Source organism: Aulonocara sp. 'chitande type north' Nkhata Bay, linkage group LG9 (genome assembly GCF_057382095.1).
Source record: "Aulonocara sp. 'chitande type north' Nkhata Bay isolate Kocher_YH1m ecotype deep benthic linkage group LG9, A_spYH_male_GT1.1, whole genome shotgun sequence".
In the NCBI taxonomy this organism is placed as follows: Eukaryota; Metazoa; Chordata; class Actinopteri; order Cichliformes; family Cichlidae; genus Aulonocara; species Aulonocara sp. 'chitande type north' Nkhata Bay.
Window position 1 is genome coordinate 28,226,059 of NC_141352.1, and position 26,927 is coordinate 28,252,985.

At 39.5% G+C, this 26,927-nt stretch overlaps 1 protein-coding gene across 1 annotated transcript in view; it reads left to right on the forward strand.

The window, feature by feature from the left end:
• Positions 1 to 4,356: 4,356 nt before the first annotated feature.
• LOC147322275 (cadherin-20-like) overlaps positions 4,357 to 26,927 on the forward strand; it is a 99,299-nt gene continuing 76,728 nt past the window's right edge. Inside the window, exon 1 of the mRNA XM_086306756.1 lies at positions 4,357 to 4,730. The gene's annotated coding sequence lies outside the window, so the exon portion shown is untranslated. The remainder of the gene's footprint in view (positions 4,731 to 26,927) is intronic.

Here is a 26,927-nt window from a genome sequence, read left to right on the forward strand (position 1 = left end):
TATTTTTGTCAATGCTTCTGCAGTAAAACACAGTAAATGTCTCAGTATGGCTTTGCTGAGAAGGAGGAGAGGTGCAGACACCAGCACATAACAGAGCGGGCATCAGAGACCAACAGCCATGATTAAGTCGGGCATAGCATAAAATTTGCCTCCAAATTTGCTTGCAGGCTGTGTGTGCTTAAATACTTGACATTTGCCAATTGGAAGTGTAGAATAACTTTGGCTTTGTGGCCTGCTTAAATTTTTTATCCAGGCTGATTATGCCTCAAATGAGGAGAAAATCTATAATATTCTTTTCACATTTTACTTTTGTGACCATTTGTAAATTTGAAAAATACCAAATATTGACATTCAAGCTTGTCAGAATATAGCCTATGGCTCATGTGTCTATATATAAGCCAGGTTTTAATAATAATAATAATAATGATAATAATTTTGGGAACTAAGCAGAGCCGAGACTTTAGTCCTTCCATAAGCAACAAGTACTTGTTTCAGTAATGCTGCTTTATTTGAGCTTTTCCAGGTTTAAAAGAGTGAAATCTAACAACCACACAGCATGAAACAGGAGACACAGTTAAGTGGAATTTATGGTCCAGTGAAGCCAGTGGGCTCGCCGTCCACTCCACTCCAGGGCCTGTCCACCTGCCTGGAGTGAGGTCTGTAGTCAGATGGAGCCAGTGTAGAAGTACGACCGGTCTTTGGGTCACTTTGCTCGAGGTGTAGTTGGTCGCGGAGAATATCGAAATTATAACACACAAAGAGAGCGAAACCGAGAGATAAAAACAATGAAAAGTGTCACTGCAGCTGCTTTCTGTACTCGTCGTGCTTTGCTTTGCTTTATGATCTTTTAAGATATTCAAAGGTGGTGGAGACCAAAATAGAGCAAAACCTAAAGTTTCTATGGGTTTCTGTGTGAACAGAAAATTAGATATTATAAGTTTATAAGATTCTGCTGCCCTGAAGTGAACAAAAATAAATTCTTCTTCAATAAATCAAACACTTTTTGTCATGGGGTATATCTGCTTTTTCAAAATGCTTTCACAATTAACTTTGGTTTTCAAGCCGTCTCCAGCTTGTCGTTTCTCTCTTTTGAGGCATCATTGATTCTCCAACATGCACTTTCACTTTGTTTGTTACATCTGCACGTTGGTGGTAATGGCTTGTTATAATAGCTTTTGATGCCATGCAATTGATCAGTCGAACTAGGATTTATGTCCTATTCAGATCAAGTGGGATGGATGGTAGAGACGGAAAGGATTTCCATGTTGTTTGTCTAAACATTATATACTATGTGTTGTGCACAGACAATACATCAGTTTGGATATACCAACAACAACAAATCTGATGTGAGGCACTCGCAGTGTTTGGTTTCAGGTATTTGCATTGCATTACATGCCACATTGGACACTTTGAAGGAAAAATTTGCTTTTTAACCTAAGGAAACAACATTTACAAGTCAAAACCTGCTGAAACTACCATGACTTCAATGTGCGGTATAATCTTCAGATAATGGTTCCAGGAAGTTATCCATAAAACATGTGGAAAGCAATGCATATAACACGTGAGCTGCAGCAGAACCCTGCAGTGTGTATGTAATTCATCTGCTCCTGCTAGAATTATGTGTCAGAACACCAGTAAGCTTAAATATTGTGAAAATTCCCAGACAATGTGAATAATGTTGATTATCTCTAGAGAATACCAAAGTCAACTTCCTTGTATTAATCTTGTTGTGGGAGAAAAAGTCAGGTTTAAAGGCCTGAAAGTGAAATTTTGATGACCAGACTACTGAGGGAAGCATCTGTGAAACAGGCGAGACTCATGGTGACAGTAGCCCAATGAGAGAAAAACTGATGACAGGGTGTTACAGGACCTAGAGGATTTTCTGCTACCATCTGGTTGACCAACATGACATGGAACACTGCAAATGTTTTGTCAGATGGTGCTGACATCTCATAGATACAACTCATAAGGTGTTCTCTGGCATCTGTCCCTCGACACAACAACCAAAGAAATGTCAAGAAACTGGTCCATTTAAAGGCTGGAGGGGTGGCATTGAAGTAATTTGCATGTTTTGGGTTTTACACTTTTCTTGCTGTTTTCACTTCCCTTTTACTGTCACAGTAAGGGTTAGGCATTAGGCACCAAAAAATTGCTGTAAGTTTTGAAAAGCATTTTGTTTTGTTTTGTTTTGTTTTTTTGTTCTCAAACATCCACCCATAGTGATTAAATGTGATGCTAAGAGCTCATTTTTTGTAAACATTGATTTGTGATGAGTTGGGCGTGAGAAATTTATCCCGGTATTACCAAAAACAACATTTAACACTTTAGGGAGGAGGGTGGGCTGGACTGCCAGTTACCACAGGCAATCAATAGGTATTGTTCATTGTCATGTTGGATACTCGTACTACAAGTTTCAAAGAATAAGGTCTCAGATGTATTTTGCCAATACATCTGCAGGAATATATAGTAGATTTGGCAGTGTGGTTCTATTCTGTGGTCTAGCATGGAGCACATGATGCAGGGAGTATGTTGACACCAATAATCCAATTAAACAATGTTAATTCTGTTAATCTGGATGCAATGGTTTCAGTAGGAGAAACATTTTATCACTTGTCCAAGTGACCTCTTCAGTCATCTAGCTTATGGTTACAATCAAAACCAGCACCATTGCATCACCCGTGCTTCTTAAATTGAAACCCATTGCAATACAACCAGCATAACATTGCATGAGGCAGGAAGAGTATCAAAGACCAGATGATGTATCAGAAACCAACAACACTGATGCTGATTAAGTCAGGTGGAGTATGAAAAGAAGAAGGTGAAGGTCAGGTGGGTTGCAAAGTGGCTTGAAGGCAAAGGAAGCTTAACTTGGCCAACCTTCTACATATACGAGCTGAATAAATTTCTGAGACTAGTTTTAGAGTTTGTTTTTTTACACTTGTGTCTATATAATCTCAAAGAGAAAATCCTTAATATGGTCATTCCCAAGCTCCCAAGGAGAAGTGGAGAGGAAGGTCAGCTTAAATAGAAAGGAGCTAAAAGGTCTGGCTTCAGGCAGTTAATCAGCCGATGAACTTCACCAAGGCTTAGTAGACAATAAATACGATAATAAATTATTGTTTTAAGCTGGGACTCGTGCAAAGCCACCCTAGTAGAGACAAAAATATAGACCTAAAAATAAGCAGGTCTCCTTTTTTGTTATACGTAGCTAGTATGGTAATACTGTTTTTGCTGTTGCAGAGAGAAAGAATAATCAAACAGCAAAAATCTAAAGTATAGGATCACGTGTACACATGATGCTTTAAGAACACCTTTAACAATACCTTCGTTTGTTAGTGGGAATGAAAGCTAGGAAGTGTATTTGCTGGAAAGCTAAGTGCAACACAAAGATTTAAAAAGTCCCTATAGATGACAAAAAGGGCAACAATTGCTGCAGCTGCTGCTGTTATTGCTGTGGCATTGGTATCTGAATCTAAAAGGAGGTGTGTTTTCAAGCGATGTATAATATGATGCAGAACGGGCCAATGCCATTCAAAGTACAGCAGCAGAATTGTCAGTGGGGTTAAGGAATTGAAGCTGCACTTATCTCCGGTGACTTGACATAAATTGATGTAAGACTTTAAATCCGGGACTTCTTCAGACTTTGATTCGGAGGCATATGACGAGCTCGGCTTTCATTTGACTCATCGGAAACGCTTCTGAGCCCGCGGGGACATGAGCGGTTTGATTTTTATCTGTTTTCCAATGACTCAATACCTTCAATTAAGCCCAATTAGACTTGTTTAAGGACAGTTAATTATTAATCAGCCAAGGGAGAAGCAAATATTTACTTATTCATCATACATATTTCTTGTTTTGTTCATGATTATTTTATGAACCAATTTTCTTATAATGTGGAGTCATGTGTGCTGCATTCTAATGTAACAGGCTGAAGTCTGCTGGGGATGTTCGAGTCGCAATCCTTTAACCAAGCTTCAGACGGTCTGTTGATAAAACCCAGTAAAGAGAAAAGACCACAAAGTTAATAGACTATCACTCCCCCTAAAAAGAACTGATTGTGCTGCTCAGGGGGGTCACATACACAGTGAGAGGGGTTGCAGCCAATGCGAGAACAAAAGAATAAAGTGGGGAAAAGTGAGTGGAGCGAAAGAGTGTATTTTGAGTCCTGCGGGTTAATTTAGTGCCTTTCAGCTACAATTGCCGTGTCTAAACATTCATGAGCCGTACAGGGATGGATGAAGGGAGAGAGGGAGGGAGAAATGAGGGGAATAGATGGAGCAACAGCACAGCGCTCAGACACAAGAGGGAGAGCTGTGTGTGAGCTCATCCACAGCGCTCTGAGCAGGTAGAGCGAGCACAGGACACAGAGAGAGAGCGTGCAGGAGGAGGAAAGTGAAAGAAGGAGAGAGAAAGGGAGTCTGTCTCCTCACCTGAAGATATCTTTGTCTCACACTTCATTCACCCCGAGTGCTGGAAGGAGCAGCGAGGTAGAAGCTGAGTTCATCAGGAGTTGCCAGCGCTTGCTCTCTGGTCTTTTTCTTTTCTTTTTTTTAAATCCCCTCTTGCCTGGTTTTCCCTGCGCAGGGGGTCAGCTGGACTTTTCTCTGCAAGAAAAAACCCACAGTGGAAAGACTGAGATAGAGAAACCAACACGTCGGGAGGGAAAGTGAGAAAATTGCAGTAAATCCCAGTGTCTGCGAAGGAAAAGAAGTTCAGAGAAGCTCCAAAAGGTAAGGATTTTAATTTATTCCTCTCTTTTCCAAATCGTCTAATAAAAACATAATTATCAGAACAACCTGTAACAAGGTAAGTCAAATCCTTGCATTTTAAGAGCTTGTGCAGAGTGTGTCTTTGTGCAGTGGGTGTGTATTACAGCCATCATTTACGGACTTCGAGGAGAAGCAGCAATGTGCACTTGCGGCGGCAGGAAGTTGACTCAGGAGGATGGGTTAATAATACAAGAAAAAGCAGAGGGACAGCTCGAAGTACAGTGACAGAAACAGGGGAAAAATACATGAGTGTGAAGGAGAGTTGAACTGAACGACTGAGAAAGAGAGAGGGGAATAGGAGGAGGAGGGATAGAGTGGAGTGGCGGGGGCTCGCTGGCAGCCAATTCAGTAACCAAGGCAGCTGACATGAGGGAGAGCCAACAGGGGGACAGTGGGATTTCTATTTTTCACCCTTGCTGAGATACGCCGGGGCTCTGCCAAGTCCCCTGCCTCATCCCCCATGGATAAAGATTCCATTGTGTGCTGCTGTGACTGAATTCATTAAGCATCTACATGTACTCTCCTCTGGCCGCACTACTCTCGTACGCTCCTTCCTCTCTCCAGCTTATACTCACTCTACACGACCGCTCCTCCTCTCTCGCTTTCATTGTAGTCTCAATTGGCCCAGCTCAACTTGTGTTGCATCAACAGTTGTATTTTTTCCCCCAATGCTCTGCAGTGGATGATACTGTGAACACAATTTTGCCAAGAATGACCCCAAAGTTTATTTAAGCCTGGCTTCAGGATGCCACATGGGGTCGCTCAATGTAGGTGGGGGGGTGTGGAGTGGGGGGCATGGGAGATTTATTAGATGGCAGCTTGGGAACTTTGCTGGCATTAATAACAAGAGGGGCTGTGAAATCCTGCTAAAACATGAAAGAATGCAACATTGCAGTGGCTACCAATTATATCAGTAACACCTTTATACTACAGTGGATCACATAAGTGTGTTTTTGTGTTCCTTGGTCTTATTTAGCTCATGTCCACAAAACTGCTTTTGTTTGCTGTCATCAGTTTTTAGCTTATGTCTCAGGGCAAAAGCACCAAAACGCCACGTGATGAAAATAGCAGATTTACAAGAGCTTATAAATAGATGTAAATGAAAGCTAATGCTGTTCTGTTTTTTTTCTGGGTGTTTGCATTTGCTAACAAACAAATCAGTGTGTTGCTTGCAGCTCGTTTGTGCTGCCCCCAAGTGGACAAAAAGCTTGTTGCTGTAGGTTTCGGTTGGTGTTTTACGTTTTTTGTTTCGTTTTGCTCATTTGTGTGGTCAACTCACACACACACAGAAAAAAACAAAACATTATTTGATAACTGACCTAAAGATTGCTATTGGTTGTCAAGTAATTGGTCCGAAAGAAAAAGATGAGTTTGCCTGCCAGCAAGCTCACGCTAAGGCTAACAAGAAGAAATTCATTAAATTTAGAGAAAAGGCAAAACAATGCACTGAATTAAAATTTATCTAATAAAAAATAGTCAATAACTGAGCTCAGAGCTGTTTTATCATCCCAGAATTGTTTATGGCAGCACATACATTGTGGGCTCTTTTTCTGCCAAGCATGCCATTTATTTTCTTCTACGCACTTAGGCTAGTCCCCCGGAGTTTATGTTAATTTCTCAAACTTTTATTCGACCCCATCTCTGACTTTAGGGAATCTTTAATTAGTTTCTAGAAGCAGTGACACTAGTGATTCTTGACAACATTAATTAAAAATTGTTTTTCTTAAAAAAAAGTCACAATTTATTCAAAAGGTCACGCTGAAAATGAAGGTACTGCTTCATTAAAAAGGAGAACGATTGAAGTAAGAGAAAACACAATTCAGATGTTGTTCACTTTTTGTGCATTAGCCTTTCCCTACCTTTCTCTCCACACTGAAGACCATGTCATCACCCTTTAGGTAAAAGGCTAGTATAGCCTTTATGGGCTCCTTATTGTTTCCAAGATGTGAGGCGCTTCGCTTGTGGTGAAATCAATAGCCCAGTAAATTCTTAATTGAATGACTGCAGGGCTTGGAGCCTGATGGTGCTTTATGGGCTACCAGAAGGCGCCTTTGAGAACAGACAAAATAACAAGGACCCTGCTGGCATTGTTGTGGTCTGGGAAGCAATGTCATGTCAATCAGCCAGGCCTGGCAGGCAACAGCGGCTGTGGGACGGCGTTAGTGCTTGTACACCTGCCATGTTATGCTTGAGTTGAAGCGGGTGTCACTTTACCTCTAATTAGCTTTTCTTCCTTTGAAATACTTTTTATGGCTCATTTGATCATCACGCAGTACATTTCAGTGCTATTTGACACCGGGGAGCCGTGTCACAGGTACCGCTGCTGTGATCGAAGACAGAAAACCGCCTTTGGGTTTAAAATTTGGAACACGACCAGATATGTTTCGTGCACAGGAAACACCCGTGTGGTATTGTGTGGTGGTGCAGATCCTTTTGTCATCTGTCTGAGCTACGGATGGATTGTCTTGACCTCGGGGCGCTCGCTGCCACTTCAGCAGAAACAAAAGACTACGATGCACACTTTTGGCCAATTTGTTAAATGTCACACTCTTTTAACACTGCAGTTTTTCACCCATCAGTTTGTTAACTAGTTGGGATGAGACAGTTATATGCAATTTTTAATCAAGTCCAAATCTTCAAATATTTTCTTTATTCGGAATAAAAAAGCTGTTTGCTAATTGTTTTTTTATTATCCTCAACAACATCATCATCATCATCATATTGTAACAAAATAATTCCTCAAATTTGGGATAAATATAGTATTGTATAGTTGATGCATTAAGTAATAGCATGAAAACTGGTATTCTCTGAGCCATTCTTGCTCAATGGCGAAGAGCTCTTTTGGCAGAAGAGCTGCTCTGGTAGTCATAGAGTGCTGAAAAGCTTATTTCATGCGGGTCCTGCGTGAGCCAGTTTCTGCAGCTAGTATCCAGCATTAGTTCTCAGCTCTCTCACTCTCAGCTGCAATCGGCCAGCTAGAACAGGTATGAAAACGGGCAGAGCTCCATTTGCTTCTGGTGTTTATTGCTCATTGCTAGTCGTGCTGAATATCAGGTCATGAACAAAGGCTGCAAACTTCAGAGAAACTCTAGGCAGCAGAGTCTGTCACGACACCTCTCCTTCACATATTTAACACACTCCAGCGATGTGCACTAAGTTGCTGGGTGTTATCTTTGAAAGTGAATATTGCCCGTTTTTGTGGGCTGTTTACTGATCTGAACCCAAAAAAGGGAAAATACTAAAAGTATTCATTTAAATGTGTTTTATGTTTTGAACCAAATATCCAGAAACCATAAAATGATGAAAACCGATTTGGTAAATGGTGTTAAAACAAGGCTCTTTACTTCATTCTTTAACGGCAGAAACAATAGAGCTCACACTGGTACATTCAGATTTGATGCTTTAGGATATATTTGCTAACTTTGTGTTCATTGCACTTACCAGTACATAGCCTTATCCATACCAGCCAAGTGCAATAATATGCAAAAACTGGAAATATCCATAGAAAACAGGCTGATGAAAACCAGTTTCATTCAACAACCTCACACCGGCTGCGATTAAAAGAGAACATTTTATAACAAACTGTAGCAAAGAGCAGGACTACTTATGCTTTGGAATTTGCATTTTCTTTACAAAAACAGTCACAATTTACAGTTTAGACCCTGAACTCTTAAGTAGGCAAAGTTTCTCGATATTTTGTGTCCTCATTAGCTCGATTGGCACCATGTAAGCAAAGAAATTATGTATTTCTTAAGCCACACTGGTGTGCCTTGACGCACCATTGGGAAGCCACTGCATGAGGGGGCACAGCTCAATTGGAGGTCAATCCATAGCAGGTGTAGCATCTTTTATGTAAGGGATATCATGACAGGAATGCAATAGGAGCTTGGTAGCACCCGCAGCATCCATACGACAAACAGCTACATGAATATATGTGTAAAATGTTAATGCTGTATATATAAAGTATACACATATAGCGTGACTACTCAATGGCACACAGGAAAGCCTGACTTATGTGGCAAACATTTATAATAAAACAACCACGATCAATACTGTAATTTACACCACACACACTTTTTTTAAAGCATACCACTCAACAGCACCGTTATCTGGAAAATCAACAATGATCCAATAACAAGCATACCGCAAAGTAAACAAACACGAGACAACAGCAGCTATGCACTGGCTGTTATGAAAGCCCGATTTAATAAATAGCCATCCATGAAATAGTCTCGAGCTCTACTGATTTGTCTCCCGAATATGATTTCTCATTTGTCCGGTCTCATATGTGCTCATTATCCTTTTCCCTTTATTTATAGGGTGAAAATGGCCACCTTCAAAGGTTGAGGCCTTGGTGGTGGATCTATTTACACCAGAGACTCAAGTTTAAGTCTTCAGATTTCACAGATGTTCACACTCCATTTGCATTGGGTTTTTTTTGTTTGTTTGTTTTTCAAAATATATTACAAAATAAAAATATGTCACTTGGTTAACTTTAGGCATTAAAAACTACAGGGTTAGGTTTAATATAGAAAAACTACCGTATTTTCCGCACTATAAGGAGCACTTAAAAGCCTTTAGTTTTCACAAAAATCGACAGTGCACCTTATGAATGAATTCTGGTTGTGCTTATTGACCTCGAACCAATTTCAGGTGGTACACGGCACTCAAAAATCTGTCAAAAACATTTCAGTACGACTTTGGTAAGCTATGAAGCCGCACTGCTTGATGGATTGTCAGAACATTACGGCTACCGTAGTCAGGAGCCTCGCGGAGTAATCTGGGTCCAAAACTCCGTCTGCTTCAGGTCCCAAAGTCAAACAAACACTGCGGCATCACTGAGAGGTAAAAACTGCCTAAATTCTTTCATCTTTAACAAAATGATCAGTGTTGCTGCTTTACCAGGTGTAACAATTAAGTTTAACATTCAGGCATCCGTGAAAACAGGATTTATTAAATTTGACGGAGTTAGAAGTTAGCAGGAAGTTAGCTCGCTAGTTTCCACCTAAACATGATATAGCATGTTCTGACTGAGAGATTTCTGAAATAATTAAAACGTACAGCTTTGCTATCACTTCCAACATAAATGAAGACAGAAAACTAAACAGCAGTGACGTTTGTAGGGTTACTGAAGTTGGACTAGCTGGTATATAATGATGTGCTACCTGATCGCTAGCTAACACAGCTTTGTTAGCATAATATAACCAGTGAAGCTGGAGGATGAATGCTAATGCTTGTTTCGCTTAATGCGCCTTATAGTCAAGTGCGCCTTATTGTCTGAACAATACAGTAGTTGGTTGAAAGTCACTAGGGTTGGTTTTGGCACAAAAAATTAGTCGGTTTGGCAATAAAAATGACATGGTTATGTTTAGGCACTGAAACTACCTGGTCAGATTTTGCAATGAAAACTACTTTTGTACAAGAAATTCCTCTGTTTATGCATTACAAGGACGTAGTAGATTTTGCAATTGGAAAAACTTTGCTATTTCTTTACGAAGGTCTTCTTTAAAACCTAACAAAGGTACTTTGGCTGTAATAATGTGGACTAAAAATGGCCCTTTTTTCGCTTCATTGAAAAATCCCAAATCGGCGTTCGGATAGATATTTACAGTTGCACCTAACTAAACCAAAATACAATTTGCACTGTTAAACATCCATCCATCCATTCTTTTCCACTTATCTTTATCAGGGTTGAACCCAGGCTGGAGCCTATCCCAGCGATCACAGGGTGAGAGGCGGGGTACACCTGGTCTGTCGCAAGGCTAACACAGAGAGAGAAACAACTATTTACACTCACATTCACACCATTGGCAATCTAGAATTACCAATATCACTTGACAAACTACATGAAAGTGGTTTTATTCATTGGCTTCTCTGAAATAAGATGTGGATATGTGGTTCTCTTTGATCACTCCACACTCTATGATCACTTCACATCCCCAGAGACTTTGGACAAGTTAAACTTGGTGCTCTTATTCAAGTTAACATTTCCAAGTTCAGTAACTGTCAGCTGACAGGTTGACAGTTGACAAGGTTGTGCTGACGTTGGAAATGTAACTTTGTTGTTGGCTACATGTACTGCTACAGTTTCACAAAGACGTTTTTGTTAGAGTTTCTGCTACAACCAGTTCTGCCCGGGGAGATGCTGTTACTGTTTTAGCCATGATTGCTGGAAGCAGTTGTGCATCTACACCTGCTTATGATTTCAAACAAATAAGCAAAAAAACTTTAGGACCTCTGTTCCTGCACCACATTAGCAGTCAGAACCTGCACATTGCCAGAAGCATCTGTTTAGCGGTTAAAGAAGAGGCACATAGTGAACAAATGGACTCAGGCAGCTAGAAAGTACAACTACAATTTAAACTGTCAGTGCCAACACAGCTAATATAGCTCTGCATCCTTAAAGAACACCTACAGCAAGTAATAAGTCCATTCCCATGGTATTCAGAGTTTTTAAATACAGAAAATATTCTCACTTTCCACCTCAGTGTATATACACTGCTATATTATCCATCGCTTTGTGCCACATGTGTGCACACAGCTGATAGTTTGGTTGTTCATTGGAACAAATTCTTCAATACCTGATCATGCACCAAAAGATGCAGGTTTTCATTTCACTGAGCTGGTCCTGCAGCTCCCTCCAAACTCAGATGGTGAATTATTCCATGCCCTCCTGAGTTAAAGAAAGCAATCATGTTTTTTTTTTCTTTCTTTTTTTTCTGGGACTGACTCTCAGGCAGTGGATCTATTTAAAATGAGAGTTGCTTACAGTAATAGACAGAAACACCTCATCTTGAAAAATTAATTTGAATTGATTCCCCGTGGTCTTTCCCCCCACTGGTCTGACAGGGTTTTGAGAAGGAAATTTTCAATATTCAAGGCCACATGTAAAAATCAATGTCTAAATGAAGCTGATCGGAGATATGAGCTTTCTCTCTCAGTGGTCCTCACTGGAGCCAGGAGGGAAAACTGAGCACATAAACTTTCCTTAACTGTTACATTGTAGAGCCCGTAGAGCTGTTTTCACAGAGTGCTTGATAGATATTAATCAAACATTTGAGCATTTGTGAACCATATCCAAAGCCCACATATTTAATTCAATTCAGTTCAGTTTTAATTATATAGCACCAAATCATAACAGCAGTGCCTCAAGGTGCTTTATATTAAGTTAGAGACCCTACAGTAATATGTGATGTTCAGTATGTGTGTTTCTGGCTTTAGCTAATATTAGTTGATATTAGTTAACAGTGTTGGTCAAGTTACTTGAAAAAGGTAATCAGTAAATAATTACTGATTACTTGCCCCAAAAAGTAATCCCTTTACTTTACTGGTTACTTATTTTCAAAAGTAATTAATTACTTAGTTACTTAGTTTTTTTTAAACGTGATTTACAACCTGAATAGGTAATAAAGCGATAGATCTTTCAGCCCAGTTCTACTTTTTCTGCCTAATCCATCATATAAAATGGAATCAAATGGAAAAGTATCATTTTAAAACTTGTTTTATTAGTTTTAATCTTTTAACTTTATGCATCAAGCAAAAATTAAATTGGATTACTGCCCATCTCTGTTAATATTAAATATGCATGTTTCTAACATTAGCTAAGTTTTGCTAATGATAGTCAAAATGTTTCTGGCAAAATGAACATAACGAAGAAGGGCAATCACTCAAAGTACACCTGACAGAATTGTAATTTAAATGGTGATTTTTGAAATAAAACAAAATGTGAGTAAAAAGAATCTCAACTTCTCAGCTTCTATGTCTATATTTTTATCAGTTCATTCTAATGATGTCTTCTGGAAAACAACATTTTGAGTGGTATTCAGGGTACTACAAATCCCTATGAAAATCCCTATGCAGCTTCCTTTTACCTTTAATTTCAAGGTGAGTGGCAGAATTGGGAAGATAATCATAATATTTCTAAGTCTAGTTAGAAAAACACTGGTGGGGGTTTCAGGCTTAGATCATGGAGTTTACAACACAGGCTGGTTTATGAAGAGCTCTCACAAGGGATAAGAGTCAACAGGATGATGTCAGACTGGCTTACTAATGCCAATAGAGGATTTGAGGAGACCATCACCACAATGAAATTTCACAAGTGTAATTCATGCAACAGGAAATGTGTTCACTGTAAACCTGTTCAAACATCCTATCTGCTCAGTTATCACACTCTGGATTAGATCATCAGGAAACAAATAAAACACCTAAACTATAATCTACAATTTCATCAAAAGCAAACATCCCCTATTTAATTTTTTAACAATCCATCTTACAGGCATAGGGAAAAAATAAACAGCCAGTCGACCTTCAGAGAGGGCCAGAATGATCATCGCATTGCTTTAGGAACATAGTTCGACCTTGGTCCTGGCAGACAGTGATTACATTTTATTGGCCCCGAAAAAAGGAGCCCAATACTCACCAATGTACTCTGGCTGAATAAAATGGAGTGAGATGGCAAATGAATTATAGTCTCTGGAGTTGGTGTGCTCCAGTCAAATTTTTCTCATAGCAGTGGAGGGGATGAGCTACCATAAATCTGACCCAGACATCCATTAGGTTTCTGTACTCTGCAGTTCTCAGCATGGTGCTACTCTCTGTGAATTTCTGGTGCATTTTTCCCATACATGCAGTACGTAGTGTGCTCATATGGCTGTGCTCATTTTGCTAATGAATTACTTGAATTGTTCGTTGACCACTTTTTGGATTCAATCCATAGACTCATTTTTACAGAGAGAGAGACTAAAGTAAAAGGAATCCAAGGACACTTGGATAATTTTCAAACACAGACCCGTAGAAGACTAAATGCTAACCAGAGTTAGAGCGAGATCTCTAACACTACAAACAGCATGATGCACCACCAATTAGCCAGCATTTGAAAATAGTAACTATTTACTGTGATTTGACACACAGCATGATCAAAACTGATCTAGTCTATTAAAAAAAAAAAAAAAAAAAAAAAGCAGGGGCATGTTTCACCAAAAAGCAGCAAGAGCAAATTCCTGCTCCTATCATAATGCTTCATTTCTCCAAAATGATTTAAAATGTACTAAAATGTACTGCAATACATGCAATACATTCGAACTTTCAAACATTCACTCAATATGATTTGGATTTTATCAAAAATACATTTAGATGCTGTGTGTATAATTTCCAATGGACTTTTAAAAGCAGGAGCTAAAAATTTCTAGATGACTTGGAGTAATAACCATAAAATAATGGCTTGGGTTTATACCAACTACTGAATGCCTGGCAACCTTGGGGTTAAACTGATCACCCACAAGATATGTTATTTATTTAAGAGTTATTTTTCTATATAGAGAACAAAACACAATAAAGATGTCAACCACAAACATAAAAAATTATGTAGCTTCCAGAGTGAATTCCTTAACCTAAAGGGTTAGAGAGCTGTGATTCTACAGAAACGTGATACTAAATCACATATCTAATTTAGTGAATACATAAATGTTTGTTGTATAACTGGAGATACCAAATTGCATTCACATTGTATTTTTAGCAAAAATTCTGTAAAAGTTCACAAGTTATTAGTGTGCTTTGAGTTGATATAGACGCCCAAAACTACTGAAGTCTTTCTTGGCTCATGGGTGAACTTTTCATTAAACACGAGAGGCAATAAAAAGAAGATTTATTTTCTGAGATACATTGTGCTGCAACTGAAGCTGTTTTCACCTTCTTTTCATGTCCAAGCTTGATGTGAAACTTGTTACTACAGTCCTAAGCATGAGAACATTTCTTTTTGCCCGTCATCTGTTCTCAACTTCACACGTGTGTGTGTGTGTGTGTGTGTGTGTGTATTTGAATCAGCGCCGATTGCTCATGAAATACGACCTCTGGAAAAGTTTCCTGTCCGCATTCTCCTCTTTGAACTCCAATCCATTATCTCCAGGTATCAAATCCATCCCAACAGGTGTAGTGTGGTAAATGATACGGGCTTGTGGCAGCTTGCCACAGATGCAAGGATGAAAGAGAGGATCGGGTGTCCGGTGTTGGATGCTCACAAGCACACATATACACAAGCATACCGTACACATTTCACAGGGCCCCTATATTGCATTTATCACCCGCATCATCTGTAGTTGTGAGACAAGCGTGTTTTCTTTTTTCTGCAGAATATGTACTCAAGGCTTAAAGATATATATTGTGTTGTATGATAGTTTGCTCTCTGATTGGCTAGAAAGCTTTTATCTGAACTTTCCTCAAACATTGTTTTTCCTTCATATCCCGAAGCTTCCGATCGATACAGCAAGGACCATGCAGACAAAGTCAGAAAACTAGACGCTCACATGTGTTTCTTTCCTGCTGTTTGCAAAGACGAGCTACTTGTTTGAGGTAGAACAATAAATCACTGGAAGTGAAATAGTTGTAGTTCATGCACTCTTCCCAAACTCTGCTATAGCAAATAATATCTGATCACAGTGTTAATCTGTAAGCAGCCCTCAGATATGTAGTCTGAAATTCTCCTGGCTGTGTCTCGTTAAAGCAATAGCTTTTGGGCTTTTAAGCTTTAATACATTTTTTAAAACACGGTGTATTAAATGCAGGCATCTAGCTGGTGAATGTAGTCAAGCATTTAGCAGACAAAGAGACAGATTATTTTTTTTATTTTAAGCCTCTAAATGCACAGCAGAAGACTTCTTTACATCCAGGTCCAGCTAAAATGGTAAGAAAAGATTTACAGAACAGTCCGTAAGAGGTCTGGGAGTCACTGTTAGGCATCATTTGAAGGTGAGACCTCCAACCTTCAATGTTTGTTGGAGGTCTTATTTTAAAAAGCCATGAATCTGAGGAAAAAGTTCCAACTAGAAGTAATAAAATAGTATTTTAACCCTTTCCTTGTAATTTAAGAGAAACAATTTCTCTTGTCTTCTAATCTCTGCCTTACTAGAGCTGCCTTTAAAAAACCTGGAACCTGTTCTTATGGTTGTCAGACAATTATTGATCATCATTAAGGGTATAGGGGAGGTTGTCTAGTCTTTTTGAAAGAAAGAGTCAAATATTGCTGAACTCATTTGCACACGGCTAAATAAATGTTGATTCATTTTATGTAACAGGTGTTCTGACTGTACAACCAAGGGTCATTCTAATAATGATTTATAGCGTAGACAAAACAGGGGTCAGTTACATCTTCATGTGTTTTTGCTGGCATTGAAAAATTACATTAGATTTTATTTTACAGAGTGTATAGGTTGCAGTCTCTTTCATCTATAAAAGGTTGCTTCAGCTCATCGAGGTTTTTCGGTATTAATTTATGCACAGCTCCTTTAGGTCCCACCACAGTATTTCAGTTAAGTTTTCAGTTTATTAAGAACCTTGACTGAACCACTGCGCCACCCTTATTCTTTACTATTTCTGCCATTATGTTGAAGCTTGCCAATGGGCTTGGGATCACTGTCTGGTTGCATGGCAAAGTTTAAGCTGTTAGCCAGATGTCCTTACATTTGATCCTGTATGACTTCATGGTCAACTTAGTGAGTGCAATGTCCTATGGCTGCAAAACAAGCCCAAGAAATCACCCATCCACCAATTTACCCAACAGTTCGTATGTGGTGTTTGTGCTGATTTACTCTGTTTGGTTTTCTCCAACCATGTTGCTGTGCACTATAGCCAAACATCTCCACTCTGGTCTTGTCTGTCCAAAGTGCATTGCTAGAGAAGTCTTGTGGTTTGTTCAGAATCAACTTTGCAAACCTAAGATGTGCTGCCATGTCCGTTCTCCCAGAAAGAATATGGCAGAGAGGACGTGTTCTCCTGGCAACCCAAACAACTTCTAATTGTGCTGTCATGAACTTTAGCTTTTCACAAGCTAACTGAGGCCTGTAAAATCTGAGATGTTGCTTTTGGTTTTTTACAGTTTCTCAGTGCATTGCAACCTCTGACATTGGGTTGAATTTGCTGGAACATCCACTGCTAGTAACCCTGTGGTGTTAGCACACACCTGAATGCTTCAGACCTGTAAACTGTGAAAGCTTCTGATCTCACATAGGCCTTCACGTTTGTTGATGATCAGTTAATCAGGTATATTTGATTAGCAGCACCTGGCTGCTACTTACCCTCTTAAATCCTGTGGAAGCATTAAGTGTGTACTTTACAGGTTTTTCACACTGCATCCACATTTTGCCTTAGTTTATGTTAAACAAACAGTGACATGGTGTAATATGTCAAGTTGTTGCTCATCTCATTTTAAGATCTGCTGTGGAGATTATTTTTTTTATTATATTCTGATACGTAAAACCTTAGAACCAAAAGAGAGTGTACTTTCTTTTTCAAATGTACTTTATAAGCTGGTGCAATGTAAATGTTATGTTTGAGGCTGGCTGCCGAGCTTCAAATGAATTAGTTATAGCTCATTTATGCACCTCAGTTCGGCAGCTACATGGAGATTTTTTGGCATCAATAGGTCCCACCAGGTTCAAGAGGTGATTGTCATTCTGCCTCTGTCCTGTCCTCCATATCCCATCTTCCATTTAATTTAGCTCCTCATCTTTTTAATGCAGCCTGGGGAACATGCCAGAATGATCTATGGGATAATCTGCCATTGCATTTAGCTGTCGAGTTTCCAGAAACTGTGCTTCACATATGTAAACAAACCAGGGTGATTAGGTCCGCTGGCAAGTTGTCCCTTATGGACATCCCTAATTCAGCCAGCAAAATGGCTGTTCCAGGCTGTTAATTTCTTTATTTACTTTCAGTCTCACTCTACGCACCAACACGGATGAGCCGTTTGATCTCACTCCACTCAAGTTAAAAAAAAAAATCCCTACCCCTGAACCGCAGGCACACCGCTCCCCTGAAATCACTTCAACACCCATCCCCTCCCTCTCCCTCCTTCCCTCCTCCTGGTATCATTATTCTTCCCTTTGAAATCACATTACCTGTGTTCTCTTTGTGAGCTGAGGAGTGTATGCTAGTAGATGAGACAGAATGGAAAATGTAGAGGAGGAGTGAAGTGAGGAAATAACCACAGCTTGAGTTTTATATCACCCGTCTACAGGAATTCCCAGTCAAGTGGGTGGATCAGTTTCTCGTCTTCTTTTATTCAGGGTCTCATATGTCTCCTGAGGAGACTTATGTCTCGTGTGGTTGCCATGAAATCAAAAGTAAAGGAGAACTCTTTAACATTTCCCAGGAAGCATGGTTTTGATGTCTCACGGGTCAAAAATGTCTAGACATCTAGATTACATCTGGCCCGAATTCAGTTCAAAAGTGGATGTTTGGGGGTTGTTTTTAATACAGTATATATTGAATATATCAATATTTAACGGAAACATCACTTTGTTTTCATTACATGAAATCACCTTATGTAGTCGACATTGCTATCATGGCAGTGAACAGCTGCCTATTCAATCAGACACAACATTAGCAACATTATCATTAAGCTCACTGATTTTCTGCCATTTTAGTGGTAATTTTGGACATTTACTGGTTTAATTTTTAGTCAGTGAAAAAGCTGGTATACACAACACTGTACACCTGACATAGAAGATTAAGAAACTTTTATGCCAGATACAAACCTTACAACATACCCGGGCTTTGTTACATACACCTATCTAATCAGCCAACCACATGGCAGGAATTTAGTACATGAAGGCATGTACACGTGGTCGAGATCACCTCCTGAATTCCCATCTGAACACTGAAATGGAGATGAATGGCGATTTAGGTGAGTTTAATGTGGCATGGTCGTTGGTGCCATGGCTGGTCTTTTTCATAAACTGCTGATCTACTGGGTTTTACCCAAAGAACCATCTCCAGGGTTTATGAGAAAACGTGCACTGAGCTACAGTTCTGCAGGTGAAAATGCCTTGTTGATGCAAGCAGTCGTGACAGAGCACCCAGATTGCATTAAGCTGATAGGAAGCAAACTCAAATAACGCTCGTTACAACCAACGTATGCAGAAGAGCATATCTGAATGCAAAATACGAACTTTGAAGCAGATGGACCAAAGCTACAGAAGACGACAATAAGTGCGACTGCTGTCAGCTAAGAACAGGACACAGAGGCTACAATTCACACGAAAATTAGACAACAGAAGATTGTAAAACTGTTGCCTAGTCGGATGAGTCTTGATTTCTGCTGCAACGTTTACATGGAAGGGTCAGAATTTGGTATAAACAACATAAAAAGCATGGATCCCTCCTGCCTGATATCAGTCAGTGTTTCAAACTAGTGGTGGTGGTGATGTGCTGATGCAGTCGTGTGGGAGATATTTTTTTGGCATCACTTTGGGCCCCTTAGTACCAACTGAGCCAATGCTGATTTTTATAATAATATTAATAAAAAATAATAATAATATTGGATGTAATTACTTTGTACACTTTCAAGGACAGAAGCACAGTGGTTTGGCATCCATTGTTCAGTGAAAAACTCTCATGGCCGTATGTTTGAGTAAGCGTCTGTCTTGTACAACAACCTACAACCACTTCATCAAGTGGAACCAGGATCCATGTTTGCAGTCTCTTCAGTTCTTAAGTCCTACCTTTAAATATTTGAAGAGCCAGACGCAAATTAAGAACAAGGAGATGAGAGGCTTTGCGGTGCACATGCAAGAATAGGACAGCATTCATAATGAATGTGCTTCGGCTCCCGCTCTTGATTTATTTCAAGGCGAACGAGCACGGCAAGTGAATAAACTTGTTTCACACGTTTAACATGCAATGTGAATAGCAATTATTTTTCCTGATCTGGAAATGCAAGGAGTGATGGTTATTTAAAAAAGAAGAATTAAACATTTCATTTGTCAGTGAAGAGTTCAGTAGATTCCAGGTGTGCAGTCTACTATAGTATTTTTGAACTCTTAGCCACTTTCCCCCTCTTCCTGCAGAGTATGTCAACTTGAGTTTGTCATTTCTGACATTTCCCAGAATATGTTTTTGAAAAGTGCCAGACAGCATGCTGCATGCAGTCGGGGGTTACAGTCAGGAAAAAAATGGGAGTCGTGTAGCTGTATGGCACCATGGTCTGCTGAACCCACTGTTGTTTGAGAAATTGGTCTGTGTCTTACAATAGATTTTTCTCTGTATGATGCTTCAAATGGCTGTCAATAACTCTGAGGGTTGGGGTATTTTACAGATCACAACCCATTTATTTGGAGAATATATGTTAAAAAAAAAAAAGAATACAGCATCACAGATTTTAGGATGGACTTTTCCTGTGGATAACAACATGTCTTTTCAGAGATTAGACATGGAATTATCTGCCTGGCATGCTGGTTACATTTTTCAATCTCCGGTGGTCAAACCAACCAAAAACTAAAACAATAATAATAATAATTTCCCCCTTTTTGTGTTTGTTTTGTGATGGGAATTGAACGTGTCTATAATCATGAGAGAGCTGCTATTTTGAAAAGCAGCTCGCAGCCTTCAGAGACGTGTTTTATTGGCTCGGTGGATGCCCTAATCTGTCATTTCACCGACGACAGCTTTACACATTTGGCGTCGCTGGATGGATTTAATGTTTATTTGAGCCCCTGAAGTAAATTACTTCTCAAGGTTTATTTCCTTCTCCAACAATTACCCAGCTTCGTATGCAACACTTTCTTTGGTTGCACTGCAGCTCTGAAACTATAATCTGCAACTGTACATGATGATCTGTATTCAAAAACACAAGGAATAGAGTGTGTGTGAAAGAGAGAGACTGCAAAATGTGCCAAGAAAAAGTGAGGAACGTTAAGATGGTGTGAGTCAGGAAGAGACAGCAAGACAGAGACAGACATATGTAAACAAAGCAAGCAGAGAAAAAGCGAGGTGGACGCCTGCTGAGTGTTGGACTGTGGAATTGTCTCCTCAGCTGCTGGCTAAGTCTGTCATCTGTTCAATAGTTGACTCAACATCTGGTGAATCCTGCATAAATACAGCTCTCTGAGCCACCGACAGAGAGGCAGCGAAGGATATTTAAAAGCTTATACACTCGACTGGGTGTTGTAAAGCACCTACACAGAACAGCAGAAGCCAATGATGGAGTATTTTCAGTGCATCATAGTCAATTCTGGTGGAAGTAATGCATTATAAAGCTGTAATCTCATTACTCCTTTCTGTAACACAGTAATGCAGGATATTAAAGCTCTAATTTTAGTTATCACATTACATTTACTGATCCTATCGACAGGTCGTGACTCAAATTACACCCACAGCATTGTAAATAATTGTGAAATATCATACCTGTTTAAGTCTTATTCGTTTATGGGAGTCTTTGTTCTCACCCCTGCATTACAACAAGGAGCACAGAAGTAGAGGATACATGCAGGAAAAATGAGAGGCTAATAGCCAGAGAAACAGATTTAACTTTGTTTTATTGGCTCAATGTGCATTTTGCAGGACTTAAGGACGCTAAATGAGTGAGTGGAGCTTAATGACTTTTTCCGGCTCCTGGTTCATCTGAGATCCAAGTCTGTTTTAGTCCTGGGTTTATTTGTTGAGTTTAAACCATGGATGCTTAGAAACGATGGACAAAGATATCGTAGCATGATCTGGCATAGCAGTTTCACCAGTGAAGGCAGTTCTGACTGAACGTCTTCTTGTTTGTCATCTTTTTTGACACTAATGGGGACAAAATTTTGAAGCAAAGAAAATCATGTTATATCCAATTAGATGTGAGACTAGCAAGTATTACTGTAAACTGTTTTCCAAGGTCACATATCAACAGAATATGAATGGAAATTGAAACAGGACAGTTTTCCCACAGACTTCCACAGCACTGTGCAGAAGTCTTGAGTCACACCTCATTTCTTTAAATTTTGTTTCGTGGTCTTAAGCTACAGTTTTTGAGGTTTTCTGAAGGTCTTTCAAAGTTTTTCTTGGGACATTAAAGGACCCGTCCCGTCTCAGCAACAAACTGTCCCAACTTCTGCAACAGCCAGAAGGTTCCGCACCATCCAGGCTAAAACAAAGAGGCTCAAGAGGAGCTTCTACCCTCAGGCCATCCGAGCCCTAAACTAAAACATGTTTTAGGGCTCAAAACATTTGTACATAATTCACTTACTGTATATAATGTTCTCTTTTTTGCAGAGTCGAGGAGCATTTCAGGACAGATTTCACTGCGTGTTGTACTCGTATAACTATGCATGTGACAAATAAAGAATCTTGAATCTTTTAACCCAGAACAGACAAGCAAGGAAACCAATTCCAAATTCTCTAGTGAGCTTGACAAAGAAGGCAGCTGGACTTTTTTAGGTTTGTGAAGTTCTTTCACAAAATATAAGAAATCAAATTCACTTAACCTGCATTCTCTTTAATTAATGCATTCAGGTTTAAGGCCCAACCCATCATCCTATATGGGATATAGCCACCCATTGGCTTGTCCCTACAAAGCAGAACACCAAACAAATGTTTTATGCCATCTTGGCATTGTGAAATCCAATGCAATAAGCAAGGAGTGAATCAGATTGAGAAACACTGCAGGGGAACACTGCAGACCCTTTGGCTAACAACCTAACAGTCAAGAGTCATAAGCCTTTTAGCAATTACAATCCACACCACAGTTATTTTGACCTGAAAGTAGTGTTCACAGAGATCACAGAAGAAGAGATGGCAGGGCCATTTCCTTACAGACGTCTGTATAACTGTAAGTTTTTGGCAACCAAGCCCTTTCAGCTTGCAAGCAGGAAGCTTCAGCAGGCTTTAACAGCTTTCAACCATCACAGCACTCTTCAGTTAATAATTACTTTTTTGTTTGATAAAAGGGTGGCCAATAAATCTGGAGCCAAAGTGAAATCAAAACAATCCACAAATTCGCACTTTAAGTGAGCGAGCAGGCTGTGTTTCATTCAGCCATCAGGGCCATCCTCAATGCATTAGGCTGTCATTCTATTTCTGGGCAGTGGGTAGAGAGAGATGTCCTATATCAGCGCCTGTTCAGGCTGGCTTTATGGGAGACCTCCTCCTCTTGCAGTTCAAGTCAATTGTCAACATGATTTATGGAGATGTGAGCTATCTCTAGACTGGCTCCTCAATCTTCCCCCTGACGAATTGGTACCATTGGCCCATGCAACTGCCGTTTGTTTTCCTCACTGGCCAATTTTCATCCAAGCTGACAAATTAAATCTGCCATGTTTTTGAGGAAGCTATTTTCCCCTCCCTCCTCCCGTTTTCCATATATGACCTGCTCCACAATTACCAGAGATATGAGATTGACACCAGCGTATAAACTTTCCAGAGCAGTTTAGGAGTCTAACATGAGTAATATCCGCACTTTTAATGGAGGTATAGTGTCATAACGTTTAATGGGAAGGAACGTGGCTAGGATGACATGCATCTCTCAAAGACACGCACCACTTATTGTCCCAATCATCTCATATGGCTCACCAACACCAGTACTGCCTGATTAATGCGACTGGCTTTTATGAGCAGGATAAAAGGCTCTGCATATTACCCAGGCAATTATAATACCTGGGAAAGTCTACTAAAAACAATGGAAAGCTCATGCAATCAACTAAGTGACAGTAACTTTTTAAAAAGTTTGGCTATTTAAGTTTATAATTGACTCCTCTCCACGACCACTAAAAAGGAAATGAGAGTCCAGTGAGCAATCAGCCGTATCTTTATCCTGAACCTTTGTTGCCCTGCTCTGCTCTGACCTGCCTGCAGATTAAGGGAAATTAACAGCCAGTGGCAAGGTGGCTGAAAGGTTGGAGAGAGCTGAAAAGCCAGCAGGTTTGACCCCTGCATCTACAGCCAATGAGAGTCCCCAAAAGTAAATGTCAATATTGCTAAGAGGTTTTAATCCAGACCCAAGTAAACAACATGCTACTCAGTAGTTTAGTAGTGTAAGGGTATGTTCTCAATAGTGTAGCTACATAACCATGTGGCATTTGTGTGGCTTAAGGGGATCATAACGGTATTCATCCAACATTTTTCTCTAAGTTTGTAGTTTCATGGTGGCACTGTACTGTATGTAAATATTCATGTGATCACGGTGACATCACCTGTTAGTAAAGCCCCTTTGGTTACCTTTGAGGTATCTTGAAACAGATGAATACCGCTCTAAGCCTAGGCCGACCCTAAAACACATCTTGTTTATTGTCCTTTTTGAATCTAAATTTGACCATAGCTTATAAAATAGACATCTTGTTATGTTTAACAAGTAGCTAAAGTTTCCATAGACTTCCATTTTACCAGTTGTGAAACTAGAGCAGTCGACGTATTCTTCTATATCGTTTTCAATGGTGAATCCACAGATTATCCACTGGTTTGTGAAGTCTTTGCTGTTTTGAAACCAGATATGATGATCTGTCACTTCTGACTGGCTAAAGCCTTGTCAGTCACGAATCTTGAGCCAATGAGGATACCAGGAATAGTCCTATTTTCTGAAACTTGAAATTACCAAAATTAGTAAATTGCACTTATTTCTTCCAAAATGAGACACTGGGGCAATAAACTCAACAGGAAATGTTTACAGAGGTCAAGTCTGAAGACATGCTTAAGTATTTTTGCAATCACAATTTAAAAGAATGCAGGGTTCAGGCTATTCTGCATTGGCTTCACTTTTCAAAAAGTTTACACATGAGGTGTTTGGAAAAGTAACCAACTGATCCAATCAAAATCAGGCAGTATGGATCTATGACTCGTATATAACATTTAACAAATATTAGGAAATTGTTTTGTGTGTCTGAAAGAAAAATATATCAGCCAGTATATCAGTTTTTTTTTAAAATAACCGTATATATGTTTCAAAAGTACTATATCAGTCGGGGTCTAAAATAAGTACACAAGCAAAAAGACAACATTCACGAGACATTCTTGAGAAATGTGTTAAAAAGACCCCCATGCTTACTTTTATACTACAGCTGATTAAAAAGCTATTTTGTGTTTTGTTTTGGGGTTTTTTTTTCTGAACACCCGTTATTCAGGAGAAGAATGGAGTGCCCCCACCAATGGATCTTGGTGGGTGTAACAACCAATGTAGTGACTGACTCTTTTTAGGGATTTTATTAATGTCAGCACAGGAACTTAAAAACAAAGAAACTCCACAATAATAACTTTTGATTTTTTCAATGAAAATGTGTTTAAAGTGTGCAATATATAGAAACTGTTACCTATTCCATGCATAAATGAAATAATATAATTTATTATCATAGCAAAAAACTAATGCAAATATTAAGAACATTTAAATGATACTGCAAGCTCTATGTTTATGTTTTGCTGTTGAAGACATTTACTCAGGGGAAAAGCTGTTTTTCATTCTTCAGTGTGAAAAGCATCTCTTATGAAAACAATGTATGATTCCTGCACAGGCAGAATTATTAAAAATGACTGTTCACTTTGCTCAAAGCCTGCAGATCCACCAGCAAATACTGTCAGACTTAACCAAACAAGATGCTAACTGTCAAAATTTAGGATATTTTGTATGTTACTGCTCACTCCTTCCACTTCTGCATGAGGCACAAACAACACGCACGCATTACGCACAATCCCACTCAGGAGCACCACCATCCACAGCGCCAACTGAGAGGGAAAGGTGGGGCGGCAGTGCTTTCTGATTTAGTCCGCACAATGTGGAGGAGTGATTTTCTCTGAGGCACATTTGTTGCTTCTTTTAACCCTGCGAGGGGGATACACACCCTCCCAAATAAACCCAAGCCCTCCTCCTTCCTTGCTCCAACCTCCTTGCTGCTAAGAAGATTGCCTGAGTTTTTCCCGGTGTGATTGGGGCGATAACCACTAATGGATTTGGAGCCCCGGGCACATTAAAGAGGAGAAGTGTTGGTGAATCTTGTTTTAACTTCAATAAGAAGGAAGCACTGGTAAAAATGTTAATTCAGTGCTGTAAGGTCAATATGATCAAAGCAAGATTTTAAAAAGGTCTTATGGTTTTGCATCTGAGGATCTCTTTTATTTGTGATTTATATCTTCTGTACAAATCCCTTGAATCTTCAGGATAAACAATAGTTAAGCGAGGGAAAACATGAAGATATACAGCCATAAATCTGCATATGCACACGCCGAAGACAACAAATGTGTACAAACACTGGCATGCTTGCACAGTACTATCTGTGTGCAGGCGTATTTCAGCTTGCCCTGGGGTTGGGGAACCCTCATTGTCATGTTTAACAAATGTGCCGTCAAAGATGCACTTTAAAGATGGGACATGTCACAAGGGGCATGAGAGAAGCCCGCTCGCCTGGAGGTAACAGAGACGAGCGGTCTGGAACAGAAGGAAAGGGAGGAGGAAGTAAACACAACAGGCGGCAGCAACAATCCTTGACATTTCGCTATGAGCACATGTCTTAGTTTCTGCAGAATAAATCATCTAAACAGCTGAGGAACGATAAAGATCCTGCAAGGTGGCGAGGGAGAACTTTGGGTTTGGGGTCATGGAGGAAGTAGGTCATTTTACATAGGTCTAAACAGGACAAAACCAGCAAATGCCATGTTAAGGTGATTAATTGGTATTAAACTTGTAATATCTTTGGTTTATGTAAGGCAAAAAAACATAAATTAATTAAGAAATATCTGAAAATTAAAGAAAACTATTCAGAACAAAATGTAAAACTCCTCAAAACTAGAGAAAGCAGCTTGACTCCAAATTCTAGTTATTTTAAACTACAGTAAATAAACCAAAAATAAAGCAGATTTTTGTCTGTGCCTTCTATAATTGTTTGGAAAAGATTGAAGTTTATGGTTGGGATTATACAGCAATCTGAGACTGTGGAAAAGCAGGAAATATATTATCATGTTATTAGTGTTATTTGCATGAGTCTGTGCTGTCATTGTTTCTTTGAATTCAGTGGTAATTTTTCCCTCCCTATCTATTTGTGACCACATCTATCAATCTATCAAGTCAATTTTACTGACAACCACTGTCATCTCAAGTACTTCATACTGTAAGGTCAAGGCCCACAAGACTAGAAAGAAAACCCCAACAATCAGACAATCCCCTATGAGCAATTGGTTGGTGAAAGTGGGAGGGAAGAACTCCCTTTCTATAGGAAAAGACCTGCAACCGAACAAGGCTCAGGTTCCAATATCTCATTGTTGTGATGGGTTGTGAATGAGGGGAAAAACGAGAGAAAAAAGGAGGGCAGTGAGACAAGGACAAAAGACAAACAACATGAGAGAGAAGGCAGAAATTAATGACACACAGTAGTGGCAAATAAGTCCTCAGTGCATGACGGGAAGTCCTCCAGCAGCCAGATGCTATAGCAG